Below are 26,095 nucleotides of genomic sequence, written 5' to 3' on the forward strand. Positions count from 1 at the left end.
ACATGTGTATGTGTGTGTGTGTGTGTGTGCACATGTTTCTGTATGTATGTGTGTGTGTGCACATGTTTCTGTATGTATGTGTGTGTGCACATGTGTCTGTATGTGTATGCGCACATGTGTCTGTATGTGTGTGCACATGTGTCTGTGTGCACATGTGTCTGTATGTGTGTGCACATGTGTCTGTATGTGTGTGTGTGTGTGTGCACATGTGTCTGTGTGTGTGTGTGCACATGTGTCTGTGTGTTTGCACATGTGTCTGTATGTATGTGTGTGTGCACATGTGTCTGTATGTATGTCTGTATGTGTGTGTGCACATGTGTCTGTATGTATGTCTGTATGTGTGTGCATTTATGTCTGTATGTATGTGTGTGTGCCCATGTGTCAGTATGTATGTCTGTGTGTGTGTGTATGTGTATGTGTGTGTCTGTATATATGTCTGTATGTACGTGTGTGTGCACATGTGTCTGTATGTCTGTATGTGTGTGCATGTGTGTCTGTATGTATTTCTGTATGTGTCTGTAAGTATGTGTATGTGTATGCATGTGTCTGTATGTATGTCTGTATGTATGTGTGTGCATATATGTCTGTATGTATGTGTATGCATGTGTCTGCATGTGTGTGCGGCGTGCATTTGTCTGTATGTGTGCCTGCATTTGTGTGCTTGTGTCTGTGTGTATGTTACTTTTAATCCGGACCCCCATTCTTATACCATCAAAACTGCTTTTGTAGGGCTTGTGTGTGATATTAGCCAGGACTCCTGCTCCTCTGAAAAGCAATCCATGCACAGATCTCTTTGCAGAGGCATTTGAATGGTGGTAAAGAGGCATTATGTTGCCTCCTCACCACCTGTTTTAAGCCCGTAAATGCAACATCTGTGTGGCTGCGTACTGTGTGTAGGGCAGCCCATTAATTTCAATGGACTTCCCTACTCACAAAAATGCAGGGAAAGAAGCCCCCAAGCTTCTTTTTTTTTTTTTTTTTTTTATTGCACTGCACCAAAAGCACCCTACATTTTCCAATGTGTGGGGTACCATTAAGAATTAACGGTGCCCCCTAAAGTGCAGAGCATTCGTCTGTGTGTTGGGAACGAGTGCAACAAAGGCAAGAGAATTCTTGTTGGGCAGTGTATTCGTGCTCGGATGGACACACTTAGACCGAATTTTCAATGGTTCAAAGAATGTCAGGCAAAATGGTCAGCCCTCAGGCATGTTCACTTCATCAAATCTGGCCCACTTTGAAAAAAGTTTGGACACCCCTGGTCAAGAGGGTTGAGAGTGGCTAGAGAGCTCGCCTATGGCTACATCACCCTGAATGCGCCTGATCTCGTCTGATCTCGGATGCTAAGCAGGGTCGGGCCTGGTTAGTACCTGGGTGGGAGACTGCCTGGGAATAACAGATGACTTAGGCCTTTTTTTAATATTTTGTTGGCGTCGACGACCTATTTATTTTTCTCCTTGTTTGCTGAAATGACCATCTTGGCGTTTGTCAAGAGGGTCGACAGTGACCAGAGAGCTCGCCTATGGCCACATCACCCATAATGCGCCTGATCTCGTCTGATCTCAGATGCTAAGCAGGGTCAGGCCTGGTTAGTAACTGGATGGGAGACCGCCTGAGAATACCAGGTGCCGTAGGTTTTTTTTTTATATGTTGTTGTCGTCGACGACCTGTTTATTTTTCTGCATATTTGCCGAGGTGATCATTTTGGCTTTTGTCAAGAGGGTTGAGAGTGGCCAGAGAGCTCGCCTATAGCCACATCACCCTGAATGCGCTCGATCTCGTCTGTTCCCGGATGCTAAGCAGAGTCAGACCTGGTTAGTACCTGGATGGGAGACCGCCTGGGAATACCAGGTGCCGAAGGCTTTTTGTTAATATGTTATTGGTGTCGAGGACTTGTTTATCTTTCTGCTTGTTTGCCGAGGTGACCATCTTGGCGTTTGTCAAGAGGGTTTAGAGTGGCCAGAGAGTTCACCTACTGCCACATCACCCTGAATGTGCCCGATCTCGTACGCTAAGCAGGGTCAGGCCTGCTTAGTACATGCATGGTAGACCGCTTGGGAATACCAGGTGCCGTAGGCTTTTTTTAATATGTTGTTGGCGTCGACGACCTGTTTATTTTTCTGCTTGTTTGCCGAGGTGACCATCTTGGCATTTGTCAAGAGGGTTGAGAGTGGTCAGAAAGCGTCCCTAAGGCCACATCACCCTGAATGTGCCCGATCTCGTCTGATCTCGGATGCTAAGCAGGGTCGGCCTGGTTAGTACCTGGATGTGAGATCGCCTCGGAACACTAGGTGCCGTACGCTTTTTTAAATATGTTGCTGGCGTTGACGACTTGTTCATTTTTCTGCTTGTTTGCTGAGGTAACCATCTTGGCATTTGTCAAGAGGGTTGAGAGTGGCCAGAGAGCTCACCTATGGCCACATCGCCCGGAATGCGCCTGATTTCGGAAGCTAAGTAGTGTCGGGCCGGGTTATTACCTGGATGGGAGACCACCTGAGAATACCAGGTGCCGTAGACTTTTATTATCAATAGGTTTTTGGCGTCAATGACCTGTTTATTTTTCTGCTTGGTTACCCTGGTGACCATCTTGTCCTTTGCCAAGAGGGTTGAGAATGGCCAGAGAGCTCGCCTATGGCCACATCATCCTGAATGCACCCGATCTCATCTAATCTCCAATGCTAAGCATGGTCGGGTCTGGTTAGTACCTGGATGGGAGACCGCCTGGAAATACCAGCTGCCGTAGGCTTTTTTTAATATGTTGTTGGCGTCGACGACCTGTTTATTTTTCTGCTTGTTTGCCGAGGTGACCATCTTGGCATTTGTCAAGAGGGTTGAGAGTGGCCAGAGAGCTCGCTTATGGCCACATCACCCTGAATACGCCCAATCTCATCAGATCTCGTCGACGACCTGTTTATTTTTTTGCTTGTTTGGCGAGGTGACAAGCTTGGCATTTGTCAACAGGGTTGAGAGTGGCCAGAGAGCTCGCTTACGGCCACATCACCCTGAATGCGTTCCTGATCTCATCTTATCTCGGAGGCTAAGCAGTGTCAGGCCTGGTTAGTACCTGGATGGGAGACGCCTAGGAATACCAGGTGCCGCAGGATTTTTTTAATATGTTGTTAGTGTCGACGACCTGTTTATTTTTCTGCTTGTTTGCTGAGGTGACCATCTTGGCATTTGTCAAAAGGGTTGAGAGTGGCCACTGAGCTTGCCTACGGCCACATCACCCTGAATGCGCCCGATCTTGTCTGATTTCGGATACTAAGCAGGGTCGTGCCTGGTTAGTACTTGGATGGGAGACCGCCTGGGAATACCACGCGCTGTAGGCTATTTTTTAATATGTTGTTGGCGTCGACGACCTGTTTATTCTTCTGCTTGTTTGCCAAGGTGACCATCTTGGCATTTGTCAAGAGGGTTGCGAGTGGCCAGAGAGGTTGCCTACGGCCACATCACCCTGAATGCACCTGATCTCGTCTGATCTCGGATGCTAAGCAGGGTCGTGTCTGGTTAGTACCTGGATGGGAGACCACCTGCTAAAACCAGGTGCTGTAGGCTTTTTTTATTATGTTGTTGGCGTCAATGACCTGTTTATTTTTCTGCTTCTTTGCTGAGGTGACATTCTTGGCATTTGTCAAGAGGGTTGAGAGTGGCCAAAGAGCTCGCCTATGACCACATCACCCTGAATGTGCACGATCTCGTTTGATCTCGGATGCTAAGCAGGGTTCGGGCCTGCTTAGTACATGGATGGGTTGACCGCCTGGGAATACCAGGTGCTGTAGGCTTTTTTTTTTTTTATATGTTGTTGGCTTCGACGACATGTTTATTTTTCTGCATGTTTGTCGACGTGACCATCTTGGCATTTGTCAAGAGGGTTGAGAGTGGCCAGAGAGAGCGCCTACGGCCACATCACCCTGAATGCGCCTGATCTCGTCTGATCTTGAATGCTAAGCAGCGTCGGGCCTGGTTAGTACCTGGATGTGAGACCGCCTGAGAATACTAGGTGCCGTAGGCTTTTCTTTTATATGTTGTTGACGTCGACGACCTGTTTTTTTTTCTGCATGTTTGCCGAGGTGACCATCTTGGCATTTGTCAAGACAATTGAGACTGGCCAGAGAACCCGCCTACGGCCGCATCACCCTGAATGTGCCCGAACTCGTATGATCTCGGATGCTAAGCAGGGTCGGGTCTGGTTAGTACCTGGAGGGGAGACCGCCTGGCAATACCAGGTGCCGTAGGCTTTTTGTTAATATGTTGTTGGCGTCGACGACCTGTTTATTTTTCTGCTTGTTTGCCGAGGTGACCTTCTTGGCGTTTGTCAAGAGGGTTGAGAGTGGCCAGAGAGTTCGCCTACAGCCACATCACCCTGAATACCCCTGATCTCGTCTGATCTTGGATGCTAAGCAGGGTCGTGCCTGGTTAGTACCTGGGTGGGAGACCACCTGGGAAAATCAGTTGCCCATGGCTTTTTTTTAATATGTTGTTGGTGTCGACGACCTGTTTATTGTTCTGCTTGTTTGCCGAGGTGACCTTCTTGGGTTTTGTCAAGAGGGTTGAGAGTTGCCAGAGGGCTCGCCTATGACCACTTGACCCTGAATGCACCTGATCTTGTCTGATCTCGGATGCTAAGAAGGGTCGGGCATAGTTAGTACCTGGATGGGAGACTGCCCGGCAATACCAGGTGCCGTAGGCTTTTTTTTAATATGTTGTTGGTGTCGACGACCTGTTTATTTTTATGCTTGTTTGCAGAAGTGACCTTCTTGGCGTTTGTCAAGAGGGTTGAGAGTGGCCAGAGAGCTCGCCTACGGCCACATCACCCTGAATACACCTGATCTCGTCTGATATTGGATGCTAAGCAGGGTCGGGCCTGGTTAGTACCTGGATGGGAGACCGCCTGAGAATACTAGGTGCCGTAGGCTTTTTTTTTTTTCAATATGTTGTTGACGTCGACGACCTGTTTATTTTTCTGCATGTTTGCCGAGGTGACCATCTTGGCATTTGTCAAGACAGTTGAGAGTGGCCAGAGAACTCGCCTACGGCCACATCACCCTGAATGTGCCTGATCTCTTATGATCTCAGATGCTAAGCAGGGTCGGGCCTGGTTAGTACATGGAGGGGAGACCACCTGGCAATACCAGGTGCCGTAGGCTTTTTTTTAATATGTTGTTGGTGTCGACGACCTGTTTATTTTTATGCTTGTTTGCAGAAGTGACCTTCTTGGCGTTTGTCAAGAGGGTTGAGAGTGGCCAGAGAGCTCGCCTACAGCCACATCACCCTGAATGCACCTGATCTTGTCTGATCTCGGATGCTAAGAAGGGTCGGGCATAGTTAGTACCTGGATGGGAGACTGCCCGGCAATACCAGGTGCCGTAGGCTTTTTTTTAATATGTTGTTGGTGTCGACGACCTGTTTATTTTTATGCTTGTTTGCAGAAGTGACCTTCTTGGCGTTTGTCAAAAGGGTTGAGAGTGGCCAGAGAGCTCGCCTACGGCCACATCACCCTGAATACACCTGATCTCGTCTGATATTGGATGCTAAGCAGGGTCGGGCCTGGTTAGTACCTGGATGGGAGACCGCCTGAGAATACTAGGTGCCGTAGGCTTTTTTTTTTTTCAATATGTTGTTGACGTCGACGACCTGTTTATTTTTCTGCATGTTTGCCGAGGTGACCATCTTGGCATTTGTCAAGACAGTTGAGAGTGGCCAGAGAACTCGCCTACGGCCACATCACCCTGAATGTGCCTGATCTCTTATGATCTCAGATGCTAAGCAGGGTCGGGCCTGGTTAGTACATGGAGGGGAGACCACCTGGCAATACCAGGTGCCGTAGGCTTTTTTTTTAATATGTTGTTGGCATCGACGACCTGTTTATTTTTCTGCTTGTTTGCCGAGGTGACCATCTTGGTGTTTGTCAAGAGGGTTGAGAGTGGCCAGAGAGCTCGCCTACGGCAAAATCACTCTGAATGCGCCTGATCTCTGAATGCTCCCGATCGCGTCTGATTTTGGATGCCAAGCAGGGAAGAGCCGGTTATTACCTGGATGGGAGACCGTCTGGGAATACCAAGTGCCGTAGGCCTATTTTTAATATGTTGTTGGCATCGACAACCTGTTTATTTTTCTGCTTGTTTGCCGAGGTGACCATCTTGGCGTTTGTCAAGAGGGTTGAGAGAGGCCAGAGAGCTTGCCTACGGCCACATCACCCTGAATGCGCCCTATCTCAGATGCCAAGCAGGGTTGGGTCTGGTTAGTACCTGGATGGGGGACTGCCTGGGAATACCAGATGTTTTAGCCTTTGTTTCAATATGTTGTTGGCGTCGATGACCTGTTTATTTTTCTGCTTGTTTGACGAGATGACCATCTTGGCATTTATCAAGAGGGTTGAGAGTGGCCAGAGAGCTAGCCTACAGCCTCATCACCCTGAATGCAGCCGATCTACAGTTTTTTGATACCCCTGCAGCCCAGAACCCTGGGTCCAGGACAAATTGAAACACTAGCAAATATGGGTTGAGCCACGGGGGGTGTCTGGAGATCTAGTGTGGGGGTCTCCTTGTAGTTTACATACCACTAGTTGCCAAGCCCTGATCATCACCTTCATGGAGAGTGTGAGAGGAGAGGGGGCCCTAACACCTCTATGTAGAGCATTTCTCAGCATCTCGTATGAACCGAGGTGCAGGGACTCAAGGACTATAGCAGCACTGGTGTCATCTGAGGCTAACCAGATATGGGCGTGGGATAGTGGTGCAGCAAAAAAATATTTCTGAAGATCCGGACAGGCCAGACTACCCTCTGTCAAGGACCTTTTGAGTATAGCTTCATTAATTCTGGGCTGGGCTAGACTTCCACCGAAAGGAGGTTATGGTGGAGTCAATGTTTTGAGAGAAAGATTTGGGGATCCAAATTGGGGAGTGCCTCAGAGTATAAAGAAAAACTGGGAGGAATTTCATTTTGAGTAGGTTTATCCTGCCTATAAGGGAAAATGGCAGGTTATTGAAAGGCACAAAGTTTGAGTTGAGTGAGTAAGGGGTATAGATTTAATTTAGCACGATCAGAGATTCTAGGGGTAATGTCAATTCACAAATATCAGACAGAGGAGGAACAAGTCAAGGAAACAGAGGGGTCTGCATGAAGATTTGCCTGAGGGTCAATAGGGAGTGCTTGAGATTTGTTCCAATTGACTCTTAGCCCAAATAATTCGGAAAATTCAGAAATAATGTTCAGAGCAGCACAGAGGGAGGGTCCCGGGTCATTTCAGTTCCTGAAAGCCGTAGCCATGGGTTTCATAACCAGGTCGAACAAAAATGGGGAGAGGGGACAACCCTGCCTAGTACCTCTCACTACTGGGAAGGGATCAGACAGCAGGCCCCCTAATTTGACTTGCGCTACTGGGGATTTGTATAATATGTCTATCCACTTGCAAAAGAAGGGACCGAAACTAAATGGCTCTAGGACTGATTTCATGTATTGCCAGATTACCGTATCAAAGTCTTTTTCAATATCTAATGCAACCATTACACTGGTTTGGGAATGAGAATTTGGCAGCTGCAGATGAGTGAGAACTCTTCGCAGATTAATATCAGTGGATTTTCCTGGCATGAACCCGATTTGATCGGTGTCAACCAGTTCAGGCATTACTTTGACCACCCTAGTGGCGAGGACTTTGGCCAGAATTTTTAGGTCGTAGATTAACAGAGAAATGGACCTGTAGGAGGCACAGTGTTTGAGATCTTTGCCCGGTTGAGGGATGAGTATAATGTGAGCACCGTACATAGTGGGCGGTAAGGAGTTAACCTCTAAGCTGTGGGAGAAAAGTAGCTGATGCTTGGGGGCTATAAGCTTGGTGTACCTTTTGTACCAGTCACCTGGGAGGCCACCTGGTCCAGTGGTTTTGGAGGGGCGGAGTGAGGCGATGGCCAACTCTATCTCATGGGTCGTTATTGGGGCCTCCATCTCTGCGGCTGGCAAGTAGGGGAGCTGTAATTTTTGTAGTGCTGAGTCAATAGTCTCAGGAGCTGGGCAACTGGGTTGGTGATATGTTTCTAAAGAAGAAAAAAAAATTAGTGAAGGACTGTGTTAGGGTAAGGGACACTGGTCCCGAACTCTGATAAAAATTCAGGGATTATAGTTTGGGGATGCAGGTCAGCCAACAGATTAGCTAGCAGGCGGTCATTTTTAATTGCCCGATTCAAATATTTTACCAGACAGTAAGCGGACATGGGTTAGAGAGGTATAATGTAGAGCTATATTCCTCCTGGCTTGGGCTAGTTGTACATTATTGGATGGTGTAAGATGCTCAGCAAAGGAGGCAGAAGTGCCTGTCTCCAGACTCTCTAATCTAGAGGTTTCAGGAGCACAATCAGATCTGGTGAGTTTAATGGCCGAAATGTAAGAGCCTCGGGCCGTGGCCTTGAAGGCATCCCACACCACCCCAGGGGAAACCCTGTCCATGTTGTGAGACCAGTAGTCTTCTAGTTGAGGAGATAAGAGTTTGACTACACTGTCATGGCTAATCCATCTGGGAGATAGCCTCCAGGTGCCTGGATCTTTTCGTCTACTTAACTTGACGCATATTTCAAGCGGAGTGGTCAGATAGTCACGCTGGGAGATACGAGGCCCCAGAAACTTTAGGGATCACTGAGGTACTGCCAAAAGCGAAGTCTATTCTGGAGCCAGATTTATGCGTTGTGGACAGATGTGAAAAAACTTTGGAATTAGTATATTTTCCATCTCCATAGCTGAGATAGAGCAAAGCTGTCCGCCCATTAAGCAAGGTCAGGGTAAACTGTGCGCGGAGGGTTGGAGGAATCTAGGTCTGGGTTGAGAATTGAATTGAAGTCCCCCGCAAAGATGATATGTGTAGAGGGGAGGGGAGTTAATTTTTCGCTAATGGAGAAAAGTAGGGTGGGATCTAAAGGAGGGGGCAAATAGACATTTACAAAAGCCTAAAAGAACTGAATGGAGTTCCAGTAATAAAATGATATAACTGCCATTGCGGTACGAAATCACTCTCTCAACTTTACACAGTAGGGCTTTATTTAAGATTGCGACTCCTCTCGCATAGGTCGAGTATGTGGAGTGAAATGCCTCCCTCACCCAAGATCTATGCAGAGCCAATATCCTACTTCCCACAAGATGCGTCTCCTGTAGAAATAGGATATGTGGCTTGTGGGATGCTAAGAATTTAAACTTTAACCACTTAAGCCCCGGACCAATTGTCAGCCTAAGGACCTTTAACTGGTAATTGGCTTTAACTGGTAATTGCGCGGTCATACAATGTTGTACCCAAACTAAATTTGCGTCATTTTCTTCCCACAAATAGAGCTTTCTTTTGATGGTATTTGATTGCCTCTGCGATTTTTATTTTTTACGATATAAAAGGAAAAAGACTGAAAATGTTTAAAAAAAAAAAAAAGATATTTTCTACTTTTTATTATAAGAAAAATCGAATAAACTCAATTTTAGTCATACATTTAGGCCAAAATGTATTCAGGTAAATGTCTTTAGTAAAATTTCTTGAGGTGCTAAAATGGCAGGGCAGTACAAACCCCCCCAAATGACCCCATTTTGGAAAGTAGACACCCCAAGGAAATTGCTGAGGGGGCATGTTGAACCCATTGAATTTTTTTTTGTCCCAAGTGATTGAATAATGACAACAAAAAAAAAGTTTACAAAAAGTTGTCACTAAATGATATATTGCTCACACATTCCATAGTTATATGTGGAATTGCACCCCAAAATATATTCTGCTGCTTCTCCCGAGTATGGGGATACCACATGTGTGGGACTTTTAGGGAGTCTAGCCGCGTACGGAACCCTGAAAACCTATCACTGCCTTCAGGATTTCTAAGGGTGCAAATTTTTGATTTCACTCCTCCCTACCTATCACAGTTTCGAAGGCCATAAAATGCCAAAATAGCACAACCCCCCCCCCCAAATGACCGCATTTTGGAAAGTAGACACTCCAAGCTATTTACTGAGTTGAGTCCATGAAATATTTTATATTTTGCCACAAGTTGCGGGAATATTACAAACTTTTTTTTTTGCACAAAGTTGTCACTAAATGATATATTGCTCACATATGCTATGGGCATAAGTGAAATTACACCCCAAAATAAATTCTGCTGCTTCTCCTGAGTACGGGGATACCACATGTGGGGGACTTTTTGGCGTCTAGCCGCGTACGGCACCCCGAAAACCAATCACTGCCTTCAGGATTTCTAAGGGTGCACATTTTTGATTTCACTCCTCACTACCTATCACTGTTTTGAAGGCCATAAAATGCCAAAATAGCACAACCCCCCCCCCCCCAACTGACCCCATTTTGGAAAGTAGACACCCCAAGCTATTTACTGAGAGGCATGTTGAGTTCATGAAATATTTTATATTTTGCCACAAGTTACGGGAATATTACAAACTTTTTTTTTTTTGCACAAAGTTGTCACTAAATGATATATTGCTCACACATGCTATGGGCATAAGTGAAATTACACCCCAAAATAAATTCTGCTGCTTCTCCCGAGTATGGGGATACCACATGTGGGGGAATTTTTGGGAGCCTAGCCGCGTCCGGGACCCTGAAAACCAAGCACCGCCTTCAGGATCTAAATATAAAACGCTACCAAAAAAAACTGTTAGCGATCGCAGGGATCATGCCTGACTCTGCGAACGCTGCAGTTATGTGTTTAGTGTTTTGTAAGTGACAGTGATCGATCGATACTGCACTTGGGTGGGCTGGGCGGAGGGGCAAAACGCAGGTGCTAGCAGGTATCTGGGCTGATCCCGCTAACGATGCATTTTTTTGGAACCCTAAACTGATGGGGACGCTAGTATAGATCTGATCAGATCAGATATTGATCTGTTCAGATACTGTACCACTACGGGAGGTGTATGCTTTGCGCGTAGGTGTTAGCGGTACTGGCACTAACCTAGCGCTGCCTGGGGTGACGCAGACCCTATCTGACCCTAAAACCTAATTGATATCACCCGCCGGGTGATCAGTGGGTTAAACCTTTATTGGGTAATAAATGGTGGGTGCCCTGATGCTATAAAAAGCAAATTAACTAACCAGTCACCCGTAACACTTATATGATTATCACTGGTGAAAGGGTTAACTAGGGGCAATCGGGGGTTAAAACCTTTATTAGGTAGTATATGGGGGTCTCTGATGTTATATAAAAACCTGACGGGGAATTTAAATAACTGGCTATCCAGGTGAAAGGGTTAACTCTAGGGGGTTAAAATCTTTATTAGGTAGTATATGGGGGTACCTAACACTATAAAAACCTGGCGGTGAACCTAAAAAATAACTAGCTACCTAGCGGCACCAGTGACACTAATGCAGCGATCAGAAAAACGATTGCTTATTGACACTGGCAAAAGGGGGTGAAAGGGTTACCTGGGGGCAATCAGGGAGTTAAAACCTTTATTAGGTAGGATATGGGGGTCCCTGACGCTATATAAAAACCTGACAGGGAACCTAAATAACTAACCAGCGTCACCAGTGACACTTTTACGGTGATCGCTGGTGAAAGGGTTAACTCTAGGGGAAATCAGGGGGTTAAAACCTTTATTGGGTAGTATATGGGGGTACCTAATGCTATAAAAACTGGGCGGTGAACCTAAAAAATAACTAGCTACGTAGCGGCACCAGTGACACTAATGCAGTGACCAGAAAAACGATCGCTTATGCCGCGTACACGCGATCAATCGGGTGGAAAAGTCCGGCAAACTCGAGTCCGCCGGACAATCCCCCCGTGTGTAGCCTCCGGCAGACTTTTTTGACCCGAAAGTAGTTTTGCACTCCAATCTTCCCGCCGGACTTGCATTTCGGCTGACAATCCGGCCATGTGTATGTCAGTCCGCCGTACTTTTGAAATGAACGGACTTTTCCCGCCCGGAGAAAAGTCCGCTCATTTCGAACGGGTCTCCAGGTAGGTGGGGCCCGCGAAGGAGATGTCGCTGGCCCCGCCACCTGGTATGGACTTAAAGGGGAACCCCAACGCCGAAAAAAATCGGCGTGGGGGTCCCCTCGGTCCACATCAGACCTTTGTCCGAACATGCTACCCACCCGGCCGGCCAGAAAAGGGGGGACGAGCGAGCGCGCCCCCCCTCCTGAGCCGTACCAGGCCGCGTGCCCTCAACATGGGGGGTGCCTTGGGGAAGGGGGGGCCGCGCGGCCCCCCCACCCCAACGCACCTTGTCCCCATGTTGATGAGGACAAGGGCCTCTTCCCGACAACCCTGGCCGTTGGTTGTCGGGGTCTGCGGGCGAGGGCCTTATCGGAATCCGGGAGCCCCCTTTAATAAGGGGGCCCCCGGATACCGGCCCCCCCACCCTATGTGAATGAGTATGGGGTACAATGTAAAAAACACAACACAGGGTAAAAATAGTTTATTGCACAGCTCCGAGGGTCTTCCGTCTTCGGGGGTCTTCTCGCCGGACTCCTCCGCTATCTTCTTATAGCCCTTTTGTTAGCGGAGGAGCCCGGCTTTCTTCCTCGCCGCCGCCCTTCTTCCGACTTCGGGGGTCTTGTCCCCCTCTTCGGTTCTTCTGACGGGCCACCGTGCCTTCTTATAGCTCTTTTACAGGCGGTGGCCCGGTCTTCTGTTGCCAAAGTCGGAAGAAGGGAGGCGGCGAGGAAGAAAGCCGAGTCTGGTGAGAAGACCACCCGAAGATGGAAGACCCCCGGAGCTGTGCAATAAATATTTTTACCCTGTGTTGTGTTTTTTTTGTACTTTTTTCACAGGTGAATGGGTAGGGGTACATTGTACCCCATACTCATTTACATAGGGTGGAGGGCCGGTGTCCGGGGGCCCGCTTATTAAAGGGGGCTCCCGGATTCCGATAAGCCCCTCGCCCGCAGACCCCGACAACCAATGGCCAGGGTTGTCGGGAAGAGGCCCTTGTCCTCCTCAACATGGGGACAAGGTGCTTTGGGGTGGGGGGGCCGCACGGCCCCCCCTTCCCCAAGGCACCCCCCATGTTGAGGGCACGCGGCCTGGTACGGCTCAGGAGGGGGCGCGCTCGCTCGTCCCCCCTTTCCTGGCCGGCCGGGTAGCATGCTCAGACAAGGGTCTGATGTGGACCTGGGGGGACCCCCACGCCGATTTTTTTCGGCGTTGGGGTTCCCCTTTAAGTCCATACCAGGTGGTGGGGCCAGCGACGTTTCCTTCGTTTCGTTGCCCCGCCTACCTGGAGACCCGCTCAAAATGAGCGGACTTTCCTCTGCGTGTGTGGGCGAGTCCATTCATTTCAAAAGTACGGCGGATAGTACGGCGGACTTAGTACGCCGTATTAGTCTGCTGAAAAAGTGCCGTGTGTGGGCAAGTAGCCCGTTCGGAAAGTCGGACGGACATTCTGGCGGGAAGTCCGCCAGACTAAGTCCATCGGATAGTCCGCTACGTGTGTACGCGGCATTAGTGACACTGGCAAAAGGGGGTGAAAGGGTTAACTCTAGGGGCAATCAGGGGGGTTAAACCTTTATTGGGGGGGTAGGGGGCTACCCTGGACCTAACACTAACTGCCCTGACAGTTTTTACAGTTACAACTGACACTAAATGCAGTGATCAGTAAATAAATGATCACTGCAATCAGTGACACTGTGACTGGGGGGGGACGGGGTGATCGGGGGGTGACAATGTGCCTATGTGTACCTACATGTCAGTGTAGTGTTGGTGTACACTTACTATGTCTTCTCTTCTCGCCGTCCGGTCAAAAAGACCGCCCCAAGGAGAGGGACATCACTTCCTCCCTGCCTGTGTTTACACTACACAGGCAGGGAAAGCTTCTCATTCGCCAGGAGTCGATCGAGAGGGGATGGTCAGAAACCAACGGCCATCCCCTCATCCCGGATTGCTCCTGAAGTGAAACCGATCAGACCCCCCACCCGCTGGAAGGCAGGCACGTACAGGTACGTGATTGTGCCCGTCCGTGCCATTCTGCCGACGTATATTTTTTTTTAATCTAATTTCTCTTTATTAAATTTTTAAACACAAATTAACAATAACTTTCACAATTCACAAAGACCTTCATCTCGTGCATAAGTAACGCAAAGGTAAAGCTGTACACAACACTCAAGTTGCCACAGGCTCGCCTATATAAATATCCCCCAACCCAACCCACCCCCCACTTCGAACACACGCTGCTAGCCCTAGCCACCCCAATCATGGTTGACTGGTTAGAGGATAATGGACACCGTCGGGAACAGGAGAAAGGGAAGGGGGGAGGGAGGGCAAACCCCCTCGCCACCCCCCCAAGGGACGCACCCAGAGGACGGTCCACCGGGGGGGGGCGAGAAAGGCCCCCAGCCACAAGCCAGCCGGGGCGGGTACTAGGCCTGTCCCTCAGCGACCCCGCCCAAGGGGTAGCCCATGTCACTCATAGCGCCCTAAATTTCTTTAAGTTATTTTGCTTTATAAACATCACTCTTTCACACCAAATTGTGGAATTCATTGCGTTTACCCATGATTTTAATACAGGGGGATTTTTGGCTTGCCAGTTTATTGCTATTAGCCGCCTAGCCTGATGCAGGCACCTTAGTATGGACGTCCTTGTTGGGGAGGGAATTCTACCCTCCTCTAGAATCCCCAGTAGGCAGATCTTGGCTTCTGCTTTCAAAGTAGTCTTAAAAATCCTATTTATTCTATGTACAATTTCTATCCAGTACCTATACAGTTTTCGGCATTTCCACACCATATGGAGAAGGTCCCCCGATACCCCACATCTGGGGCGATCATCCCTGGGTTTCCTACCCATTTTCCACATCTTTGGGGGGTATAATATGCCCTATAGATAAAAAGCAAGTGAGACACTCGCTGTGATGGAGATATAGATTCCAAGCTCCCCTGTTCAAGGATCTCATCCCATTGCTCCTGAGTTATCGGCCCTACATCCCTTACCCATCCCCACCTGCTCTTATCAGGTCCCTCTCCCTTCAAAATGTTATCCCTAAGCTTTATATATAGCCTAGAGATCTGGCCTTTTACTTTCCTTCGATCAATAAGTCCCTGGAGCAAGGGAGTTTCAATCCTCTCAACTAGTGACCCGTACTGAGCTTGAATTCCATGCCTTAGCTGTAGATATTTATAAAACATCTTATTGGAAATACTAAATTCCTGCCTAAGGTCTTCAAAGGATTCCATAAGATTACCTTCATATAATTGCACTAGCCTACTAATCCCCTGCCTCTCCCATTCCAAAGATCTATCTATGCTATTTAGTTCAGCCAGGTTTCCATTATGCCATAAAGGGGTATAATCGGTCACTCCCACATATCCCATGAGTTGCTTTGCCGTCTGCCACACCTTCCTCGCTAAAACATTGGTAGGACACCTATGGGCAAATGAATTGGCTTCCAAGACTTCAGCCAGTGATTTAAGGGGTGCATTGTCAATCATCAGTTTATGGTTTGGGCACCCTCCACCTTGGAGCCCAGCCCCAGCTAAGTGCTGGAGTTGGGCTGACAGAAAGTATGATCTCGGGTGTGGTATCGCCACTCCTCCCCACCCGACAGGGAGCTGCATTGTCTGTAGCCCAATCCGAGCATGCTCCTTCTTCCAAATTAGATCACAAAATAGCGATTCCAATTTCTTGAACCACTTCTGATTGATCCAAGTTGGAGAGTTATGTAAGATATATAATATTTGTGGCTGCCAGATCATTTTAATTAAATTGCAGCGCCCCGCCGCGGAGAGAGGAAGACAACACCAGTTGTTAACCTTCTGTTTCAGTTTCATCAATAGTGGTACTAGATTCTCATTGACATACTGGTTAACTTCTCCAGAGATCCAAACACCCAGGTACTTCAACTTGGGCACCACCTCTAGACATGCAATTATAGGCGGTAATAGATCCCCGGGTCTAGTCAACGGCAGGAGGGCTGATTTACTCCAGTTGATTACCAGGCCCGATTGTTGCCCAAACTCCCCCATCATCTGCACTACGTTATTCAGGGTAGAATTCATGTCCCCAATAAAGAACAGAACGTCCTCCGCAAACAAGTCAATTTTATCTTCCCCCAGTCCACGTCGGAATCCCTGGATGTCCGGAAGTGATCTCGTCAGGACAGCCAGGGGTTCCATAGCCAGTACGAACAGGAGGGGAGACAGTGGACATCCCTGTCTCGTCCTCCTCTCCAACTGGAACGCTTCAGAGAGTGCAGTTCCCATTTTAATTTTTGCCCTAGGTCTATTATAAAGTAATTTTATCCATAGGGGGCCAAAACCGAAACGCTCCAGCACTCCCCATAAATAACCCCATTCCAGGCTGTCAAAAGCCTTAGTAGCATCTAGAGCTAATATAGCTCCAGGTCCATCATTGTCCCTGGGTATTTGTATATTAAGAAAAAAACTCTCCTGATATTAGTGCTGGTTGTCCTGCCCGGGACAAAACCAGACTGGTCTGGGTGTATTCATTTATGGATATAATTGTTTAAACGGGTCGCTAGGGCCTTGGCTAGTATTTTAACATCGGAGCATAGCAAGGATATTGGCCGATATGATGAGACTTCCTGTTGACCCTTCCCCTCCTTAAGTATTAGAGTAATTTTGGCCTCCAGCATTGAAGCGGGAAGCTCACCCACTTCCAATGCATGAGTTGGCATTTCCAGGAGTTACGGCAACAGCACTTCACCGTAGCGTTTGTAAATTTCTATTGGTAGCCCATCGGGGCCTGGGGATTTATAGTTAGGCATTTCAGCCACTGCATTTTTTAACTCTTCTAGCGTAAGTGGTAATTCAAGGCTCGTTTTGTCATATTCTGATAAAGTTGGAATTGCTGTTTGATGTAAAAAATCAGTAGCTGGGCTACCATGGCCCCATGTAGCTGATTTATATAAATTTTTGTAATAGTCGCCAAGTACCTTCATAATCGCAGGAGGGCTGAAGACGAGGTCACCGTTCGGCGTTTTAATCACCTGTATCGCTGTAGAGGAACTGTTGGTTTGGACCAGAAGGGAGAGGGCTCGACCCACCCTCTCTCCGCCAAAATAATGTTGGCGTTGAAATATATGCCTATTCTCCGCCTTCTTCAAAAGTGCCATTTTATATACTTGTTGGCTATCCAGCCATACCTTCTGCCTGTCAAGTGATGGATCTTCTATATACGCTCTCTCTGCCTGAGTAACATCATTTCTTATTACCCTCTCCTGTTCTCAGGTTTTTCTCGATTGTTGCAATTTGCTGTATTAACCACTTAAGGACCGCCGCATGCCATTGTACGTCATCACAATGGCATGTACAGGCACAAACATGTACGTGCTTGCCTTCCAGCGGGTGGAGGGTCCGATCGGACCCCCTCCCGCTGGATGCGGCGGTCCGTTTCGCTGCAGGAGCGATCCGGGATGAGGGGATGGCCGTTGGTTTCTGGCCATCCCCTCTCGATCGCTCCTGGCGAATGAGAAGCTTCCTCCCTCTGTGTATAGTAAAACACAGGCAGGGAGGAAGTGATGTCATTCTCCTCAGGGCGGTCTTATTGACCGGACTACGAGGAGAAGTGAAAGTAAGTGTGCACCAACACTACACTAACACGTAGGCACACATAGGTACACAAACCCCCCCCAGTCACAGTGTCACTGATTGCAGTGATCATTTATTTACTGATCACTGCATTCAGTGTCAGTTGTAACAGTAAAAACTGTCAGGGCAGTTAGTGTTAGGTCCAGGGTAGCCCCCTACCACCCCCCAATAAAGGTTTAACCCCCTGATTGCCCCTAGAGTTAACCCTTTCACCCCCTTTTGGCAGTGTCACTAAGCGATCATTTTTCTGATCGCTGCATTAGTGTCGCTAGGTAGCTAGTTATTCTTTTAGGTTCACCGCGGGTTTTTTTTTATAGCTCTAGGTACCCCGATATACTACCCAATAATGGTTTTAACCCCCTGATTGCCCCTAGTTAACCCTTTCATCCCCTTTTGCCAGTGTCACCAAGCGATCATTTTTCTGATCGCTGCATTAGTGTCACTAGTGTCGCTAGGTAGCTAGTTATTTTTTTAGGTTCACCGCCAGGTTTTTATAGCGCTAGGTACCCCCATATACTACCCAATAATGGTTTTAACCCCCTGATTGCCCCTAGAGTTAACCCTTTCACCAGCGATCACAGTATAAGTGTCACTGGTGACGCTGGTTAGCCAGTTAGTTATTTAGGTTCCCTGTCAGGTTTTTATATAGCGCCAGGGACCCCCATATACTACCTAATAAAAATTTAAACCCCCTGATTGCCCCTAGTTAACCCTTTCACCAGTGATCACCGTATAAGTGTTACGGGTGACTCTGGTTAGTTTGCTTTTTATAGCATCAGGGCACCCACCATTTATTACCCAATAAAGGTTTAACCCCCTGATCACCCGGTGGGTGATATCAATTAGGTTTTAGTGTCAGGGTCTGCGTCGCCCCAGGCAGCGCTAGGTTAGTGCCAGTACCGCTAACACCCATGCGCAAAGCATAAACCTCCCGTAGTGGTATAGAATCTGAACAGATCAATATCTGATCTGATCAGATCTATACTAGCGTCCCCAGCAGTTTAGGGTTCCAAAAAAACGCATTGTTAGCAGGATCAGCCCAGATACCTGCTAGCACCTGCGTTCCGCCCCTCCGCCCAGCCCACCCAAGTGCAGTATCGATTGATTACCGTCACTTACAAAACCCTAAACACATAACTGAAGTGATCGCAGAGTCAGGCCTGATCCCTGCGATCACTAACTTTTTTTGGTAGCGTTTTATATTTAAATCCGGAAGGCAGTGCTTGGTTTTCGGGGTCCCGTACGTGGCTAGGCTCCCAAAAGGTCCCCCACATGTGGTATCCCCGTACTCGGGAGAAGCAGCAGAATTTATTTTGGGGTGTAATTTGACTTATGCCCATAGCATGTGTGAGCAATATATCATTTAGTGACAACTTTGTGCAAAAAATGTAATATTCCTGCAACTTGTGGCAAAATATAAAATATTTCATGGACTCAACATGCCTCTCAGTAAATAGCTTGAATGAATGAATGAATGAAATACTTATATAGCGCACAATGCGAACTGAATCGCCTCTAGGGGTGTCTACTTTCCAAAATGGGGTCATTTGGGGGGGGGGGGGTTGTGTTATTTTGGCATTTTATGGCCTTTGAAACTGTGATAGGTAGTGAGGAGTGAAATCAAAAATTTGCACCCTTAGAAATCCTGAAGGCAGTGATTGGTTTTCGGGGTGCCGTACGTGGCTAGACTCCCAAAAAGTCCCACATATGTGGTATCCCCGTACTCAGGAGAAGCAGCAGAATCTATTTTGGGGTGCAATTCCACATATAACTATGGCATGTGTGAGCAATATATCATTTAGTGACAACTTTTTGTAAACTTTTTTTTTTTTTGTGTCATTATTCAATCGCTTGGGACAAAAAAAAATATTCAATGGGCTCAACATGCCCATCAGCAATTTCCTTGGGGTGTCTACTTTCCAAAATGGGGTCATTTGGGGGGATTTGTACTGCCCTGCCATTTTAGCACCTCAAGAAATTAGATAGGCAGTCATAAATTAAAAGCTGTGTTAATTCCAGAAAATGTACTCTAGTTTGTAGACGCTATAACTTTTGCGCAAACCAATAAATATACGCTTATTGACATTTTTGTTTTTACTAAAGACATGCGGCTGAATAAATTTTGCCCTAAATGTATGACTAAAATTAAGTTTATTCGATTTTTCTTATAACAAAAAGTAGAAAATATATTTTTTTCTCAAAATTTTTGGTCTTTTTCCATTTATATCGCAAAAAATAAAAATCGCAGAGGCAATCAAATACCATCAAAAGAAAGCTCTATTTGTGGGAAGAAAAGGACACAAATTTCGTTTGGGTACAACATTGCATGACCGTGCAATTACCAGTTAAAGCAGTGCAGTGCGAAATTGTAAAAAGACCTCTGGTCCTTAGGCTGAAAATTGGTCCGGGGCTGAAGTGGTTAATATACCTTTAGTATAAGCTTTTAAGGAGTCCCAGACTATTCCAGGCACAGCTGAACCCTTATTAATATGGAGAAATTCCCTAATCCTATCCAACGGGGAACTTGAGCTGCCAATCAGTTCCAGCCAACCAGGGTTTACCCTCCACTCCCCCGAGCCAATTCTATCTCTCATACTCACAGTAATAGACATGGGGGAATGATCTGAAATCCCCCTTACACCATATTCTATATCCTGTACCAGCCCCGATGACTCCTTATTCCCAAGGACCATATCTATTCTTGATAAAGTGTGGTGAGTATACAAACCCTGCCACCTTGGTTGAGGCGGCGGTGGTGAAGTCACTGGAAGCGCTGAAATGTTTACTTTATCGTGGCCCAAAAGCCCCATACCCGCTGACCCCCTCAATGCGCACCACGTTACGTGCATGGGGGGCAGGACTTAAAATTGAAAAATAGCCGACCAATGCACTTTCTCCAGCTGCCCCCTTGTGGTTGAACCCCACCCTGGAGCAGTTTTACAAACTACCTGAACCCCATGCTTGGACTAAGTTCAACATTAAAACAGTGGACCAAATAATTTCCGACCAATCGCTGGCTCCACTCCCCAAGTTGATTTCTTATTTCAACGTCCCGCAGAGCTATTTTTTTTTTGATATCTACAACTCTCCCATGCCTTCAGATGCCAGTTCTCCAGTTCTCCCCCCCAGGTTGTCCAATCCACACTGGAGGACCTCCTCAAGTCCAGATGTGAAAATAAGCCCACCTCGAAACTTTACTCCCATTTGATAACAACCTCCCTCCCTACCTTGGGAAAACTCAGAGACAAATGGGTGCGCGACATTCCCACCTTTGATAATGATGATTGGGATGACATGTGGGACTTCCCTTTCAGATCCCTGGTCTCCCTGAGAGACCGGCTAATACAGTTTAAGATGGTCCACGAGGGTACGACTTGGGGAGAAATAAGAAAATGAGAGGGTTACTATACCCCTCTCCTTCTATACCTCTACTTATCCACCTCCCCTCTCCTAATACCGAAGAGGGGGGGGCAAATCCCCCGTCGAATCCCCGCCCCCCCACTTCGCTGGTAATGGGATATCAACTTTTTTACAAAAATCTATTGTTTCTTCCAGAAATCTCAGTCTTCCTATTCGTCCATTCTTTCTGCCTATCAGACATGCAGGAAACCCCCAGTTATATTGTACCCCATTTTCAGTCAAGACTGCTAATAAAGGTTTTAGAGCTCTTATTCTTCTTAGGGTTTCTTGTGATAGGTCTTGGAATATTTGAATGTTCTTTCCTTCGTATTTTATTGGGACGTTTGCTCTTATATTTCTCCATATTTGATATTTATCCTCTTCCTTCTGGAATCGCACTATTATATCCCGTGACATTTCTTGTGGTAAATCCTTAGGTTTCCTTAGTCGGTAAGCCCTTTCAATATTTACTGGTGCGGTTAAGTCTTTATTCATCAAGGGGTTACAGATCTTCTTTAATATATCTATAAGGTCCTCTTGTTGTGTTAGTTCCGGGACTCCACGTATTCTTAAGTTTTTTCGTCTGTACCTATTGTCCTGGTCTTCTGTTTTATATGCTTGTTCTTGTTGTTCTTTTTTTAGGTGTCATATTTCTACTTCTAATTTCTTATGTTAGTATCTTTTTCCACTTTTTTTTCTATATCTTCTACTCACACCAGTATGTGTCCTAATTTTTATGTAATTTCTCCATTTCCGATTTCATGGTATTTTCCAAGGCAGCGAACATGGAGATTATTTCGTTCTTTGTGGGCAAAGACTGTAAGTTTTCCTGTTGGGTCGGTTGAGTCTGTGTACCTTCAGTTTCAAATTCTGGTTCTACTATTTGTTCCGCCGCCTCCTCAGGCGGTGCGTCTTGGTCTTGTAACTTTTTTTTTTTCCCTGAGGCGGAGGTGGGGGGTGGGGGGGGGGAGAGAGCGGGAAGGTGGATGGGGAGGCTGGGTGGGGGACAAGATGTACCTGGCATGCAGGATAACCATCCACCAAGTAATAGGCGAGATGGTTAACGACACCGCCAAACAGAACGCCACCCCAGGACTTGGGGACAAATGGAACGAGAACATTCCTGAAAAATTGTCCTGCACTATAGGGTCACATGTACATCAAAAGAGAGAACAGCGAGGGAGGAGGGAACGGGGGGAGGGTAAATCTGTTGACCTGAATCCATTCAAAGTAATAAGAAAGCATTTAGAGTTTTCAAATGCCTGAAATTAAGATAGTAACATACAATGTAAGAGGAATGAACTCACAGAAAAAAGATATAACATCTTTAAAGAGTTGGAGGGATATGCTGTTGATATTGTTTTTTTACAGGAAACCCACGTGACTTTAGATTCTAATCTCAGGCTAAATACAGTAAATTTCCCAATTTGGTACTATGCAGATTCCCCGAGGAAGGGATCAAGGGGAGTAGCTATCGGGATCTCTAAAAATGTTAACTGGAAAATAGAGGATATGAAGGTGGACCCAGAGGGGAGGTTTTTAATCTTAAAATGTCAGATAACAAGAAAAAGTTATACACTAGCCAATATCTATTGCCCTAATAAGTGACCAAAAAAATATTTAAATGGAATATTGAATATTTTAGCGAGATATAAACAGGGTCAAGTGATTTTGGCTGGTGATTTTAACTTTCCTATGGATCCCGCTTTAGATAGTACAACACATGGTCTCCACCAAGAAATGAAACAACACAGAACCCTAAAAAAGAAAATATATACACAACAGCTAGTGGACACTTGGAGAACATGTAATATGGGAAAAAAAGATTACATGTATTTTTCTTTGGTCCACGGCATGTATGCGAGACTTGACTACATATTCGTGGATCATGACTTACTAGAAAATGTTTTAGATGCAAAAGTAGGAACTATCACTCTGTCGGATCATGCTCCGGTGACAGTCAAAATTAAAGAACAAGAAACGGAGTGTAGAAAGGGAGCATGGAGACTGAATGAGACCGTGTTAGAAGATGCAGAAACAGAGAACATTATAAAAATAGAGATTGAGCAATATTTTAAAATCAACGATACATCAGAAGTCTCTAAAGCTACGCTATGGGAGGCTCATAAAGCCTTAATCCACGGTAAACTTGAGAAAAGAATCACTACTGGCGAACATAACAGTAATTCCAAAGCCTGTAAAGGATAAATCTATCTGTTCCAACTATCGCCCTATAGCACTCTTGAACACTGACACTAAACTATATGCAAAAGTATTAGCGTATAATAAATAAAATATAAAAATATATATATAAAATATAGAATAAAAAATCTTATGTCAGAATTAGTCAATGGAGACCAAGTGGGATTCGTGCCCGATAGGGAGGGATGAGATAACAGTTTGCGAACCCTGTTGCTTATGGGTGGAGATAAGGAAAGTAAGCCCCCAATGATTTTAATCTCGATTGATGCCGAAAAGGCATTCGATCGAGTGGACTGGAGTTTTATGATTAAAACTCTCCAGAAAGTAGGATTTGGACCAAAAATGCTGAAATGGATAAGTAATTTATATACTTGTCCTTCAGCTAGAGTGGGGGTAAATGGGAGTATGTCACCCGCATTTGAAATGCTAAATGGGACAAGGCAGGGCTGCCCCCTGTCGCCCCTACTATACGTGATCGCGTTGGAGCCATTATTGGCAAAGATCCAAAATAATGTTAACATTCGGGGGGTTAGAATAGGGAGAGAAGAACATAAGGTGGCAGCATATGCGGATGACATACTCCTATACATGATTAATCTACGAATATCGTTACCTAGTTTAATAAAAGAAATTAAGGACTATTGCGTTCTTTCTAATTTTAAAATAAACCCAGTAAAAACAGTCATTTTGAACATAGGCTTAGACAATAGGGAAGAAAATATGTTACAAAAGGAATTCCCCTTTACTTGGGAAAAAAAAGAACTAACATATCTAGGGATAAAATTAACAAAGACGGTTCACGAACTATATCAAGCGAATTATATACCACTAGTAAATAAGATTAAAACACTATTAAGGAACATAAAAAATGGCCCAATCACATGGACAGGAAGAATAAATATGTTGAAGATGGTGGTCTTGCCAAAAATCACTTATACATTTCAGATGCTTCCGATCAAAATTCCAAACCGCTTTTTTAAAATAATGAAAACACTTTTTTTTAAATTTATATGGCAAAATAAAAAAGCTAGGATAAGTTATAATACATTAACCAGAAAAAAAGATAGAGGTGGAATGGCACTACCGGACATTTTTAGATACTATACGGCAATCACGTTGGCGAGATTGGTGGAGTGGACAAATTTGGGCACTAAGAAGAAATGGGTTAAGATAGAGGAATCACTTACTGGAACACAACTACAAAAAAACATATGGATCCCACCAAAATTTAGAGTAATGAATAAAAAGGTACACGAAATTACTTTAACAACACTTAAAATATGGGACTTAGTATATCGAAGAAATAAATGGGCCTATAATTCACCACTAATATCACTTGAGGGCACTTCTTTTTTTATTCCAGGAAAGGGCACGCAGTTAGGTAAGAAAATGTTAAACTTACACATAAAAGATATCACGAGAGGTGGTAAGTTAATGTTAAAACAAGATCTAATAAAGAAACATAGCTGGCAAGCATTAAGTGATTGGGAATTTTTGCAGATCCAACATTTTATTAATTCACTCCCAAAACCTATAAGAGATGAGACCACATTAACCCCAATGGAAAAGCTCTGCACTACTAGAGTAAAAGTAAAACAGTGTGTCACGTGTATACAATATCCTCTCAGAAATAGAGGGGCGAGGAGCCATACCAGCGATAGTTTAATGGGAGCAGGACATGGGTATCAAAGTAGACGAGACTTGGATGATTAATACAGTACATGCATATGTAACAGATACGATAACAGTAGAGGCTAATTATAAGTGCCTAATGAGATGGCATCTAACGCCCGATAGGTTACACAGAATAGACCCCTCTAGATCTACACTATGTTGGCGGGATTGTAAACTACCGGGAACAACATTTCATATATGGTGGGGATGCCCAGAGATAAAACGATACTGGTGTAATATATTAGTATATATAGAAATAATAACAGGTATAAGAATACCATGCGAGCCTCGAGAATGTCTGTTTCTAGGGGTGGAAGAAAATACCTGTGACCAGTTTAAAGAAAAGATACGTTGGTTCCCTTTTTGTTGAATGCGGCAAAAGCGCTGATACCTAAAAACTGGCTACAGGTCAAAAAAACCCCCATTAGAGAGTGGATATTGAGAGTGGAAAACATTAACAACATGGAATACTTAAGTAAGATGGAGGAAAAACAGGTATTGGGCATTATGGGGAAAGTGGAGTTCTTTTAAAAAGACAGACTATTTCATTCAGGCTCAAATGGAATAAATTGAAATGGATTCAACAAAGGTCAACAGATTGGGGGGAGGAGGGAGGGGCGTTTTGGTATAAATTGAAAATAAATAAGCAAACAGGATAAATTTTAATGAGATTATAGCTGAATATATATGTATTCTGTAATGTATAAGATATTTTTTTTTTACAAAGAAAATTTAATAAAATATAAATAAAAAAAAAAAAAAGAGAAGATGGTCCACCGAGCATATTTCACTCCATATAGATTGCACAAAATGAACCCCGCCTCCCCCCCGGGGTGTTGGCATTGTGGGACAATACCGGGGGACTTCACTCATATTTTTTGGACCTGCCCAGCCATTGTCAACTATTGGAAGGAGATACTAAGGGTCATAACACAGGTCACCTCCATATCGCTCCGGCCCTCCATAGAAATTTGCATACTGGGCCTGATAGATCATGTAATTCCCACTGTGGCGCGGCACACCCTGGTTGGGCTACTTCTCTTCTACGCCCGCAAGGCCATAGCCCTCAGCTGGCGTAAGCCAACTCCTCCTCCTCTCTCCCTGTGGAAAAAATTGGTCAACGGCAGCCTGCCTCTTTACAAAGACTGCTATGTTAATAGGGGTTGCTCGCAAAAATATGACAAGGTCTGGTCCAACTGGCTGGCAGACGCCTCCACAGCCTCTGACCCGCAGCCTACTTAACACGTTATCTTCTGAAAATAAATAGGAAACTGCACCAGTGAAAATGTTGTATATCTGAGTAGCATGTTTTAGCT

General features: G+C 45.6%; 15 pseudogenes; all 15 read left to right on the forward strand.

Annotated features, from left to right (window-relative positions):
• The first annotated feature begins 1,289 nt into the window (after positions 1-1,289).
• On the forward strand, positions 1,290-1,408 carry LOC143979413 (5S ribosomal RNA; annotated as a pseudogene).
• Positions 1,409-1,515: 107 nt separating this feature from the next.
• LOC143979244 (5S ribosomal RNA) lies at positions 1,516-1,634 on the forward strand (annotated as a pseudogene).
• Positions 1,635-1,741: 107 nt separating this feature from the next.
• Positions 1,742-1,860, forward strand: LOC143979757 (5S ribosomal RNA; annotated as a pseudogene).
• A 322-nt stretch (positions 1,861-2,182) lies between these two features.
• LOC143979828 (5S ribosomal RNA) lies at positions 2,183-2,300 on the forward strand (annotated as a pseudogene).
• A 324-nt stretch (positions 2,301-2,624) lies between these two features.
• Positions 2,625-2,743, forward strand: LOC143979608 (5S ribosomal RNA; annotated as a pseudogene).
• A 464-nt stretch (positions 2,744-3,207) lies between these two features.
• On the forward strand, positions 3,208-3,326 carry LOC143979161 (5S ribosomal RNA; annotated as a pseudogene).
• A 107-nt stretch (positions 3,327-3,433) lies between these two features.
• LOC143978443 (5S ribosomal RNA) lies at positions 3,434-3,552 on the forward strand (annotated as a pseudogene).
• A 106-nt stretch (positions 3,553-3,658) lies between these two features.
• LOC143979773 (5S ribosomal RNA) lies at positions 3,659-3,779 on the forward strand (annotated as a pseudogene).
• Positions 3,780-3,890: 111 nt separating this feature from the next.
• On the forward strand, positions 3,891-4,009 carry LOC143979486 (5S ribosomal RNA; annotated as a pseudogene).
• A 107-nt stretch (positions 4,010-4,116) lies between these two features.
• LOC143979385 (5S ribosomal RNA) lies at positions 4,117-4,235 on the forward strand (annotated as a pseudogene).
• A 559-nt stretch (positions 4,236-4,794) lies between these two features.
• LOC143978303 (5S ribosomal RNA) lies at positions 4,795-4,913 on the forward strand (annotated as a pseudogene).
• A 112-nt stretch (positions 4,914-5,025) lies between these two features.
• On the forward strand, positions 5,026-5,144 carry LOC143978945 (5S ribosomal RNA; annotated as a pseudogene).
• A 107-nt stretch (positions 5,145-5,251) lies between these two features.
• Positions 5,252-5,370, forward strand: LOC143979806 (5S ribosomal RNA; annotated as a pseudogene).
• A 107-nt stretch (positions 5,371-5,477) lies between these two features.
• LOC143978304 (5S ribosomal RNA) lies at positions 5,478-5,596 on the forward strand (annotated as a pseudogene).
• A 112-nt stretch (positions 5,597-5,708) lies between these two features.
• LOC143978946 (5S ribosomal RNA) lies at positions 5,709-5,827 on the forward strand (annotated as a pseudogene).
• The last annotated feature ends 20,268 nt before the right edge of the window (positions 5,828-26,095 follow it).

The sequence above is a fragment of the Lithobates pipiens genome, unplaced genomic scaffold (assembly GCF_037356315.1).
Source record: "Lithobates pipiens isolate NorthernLeopardFrog02 unplaced genomic scaffold, aLitPip1_a1.2 Scaffold_13, whole genome shotgun sequence".
Taxonomy (NCBI): domain Eukaryota; kingdom Metazoa; phylum Chordata; class Amphibia; order Anura; family Ranidae; genus Lithobates; species Lithobates pipiens.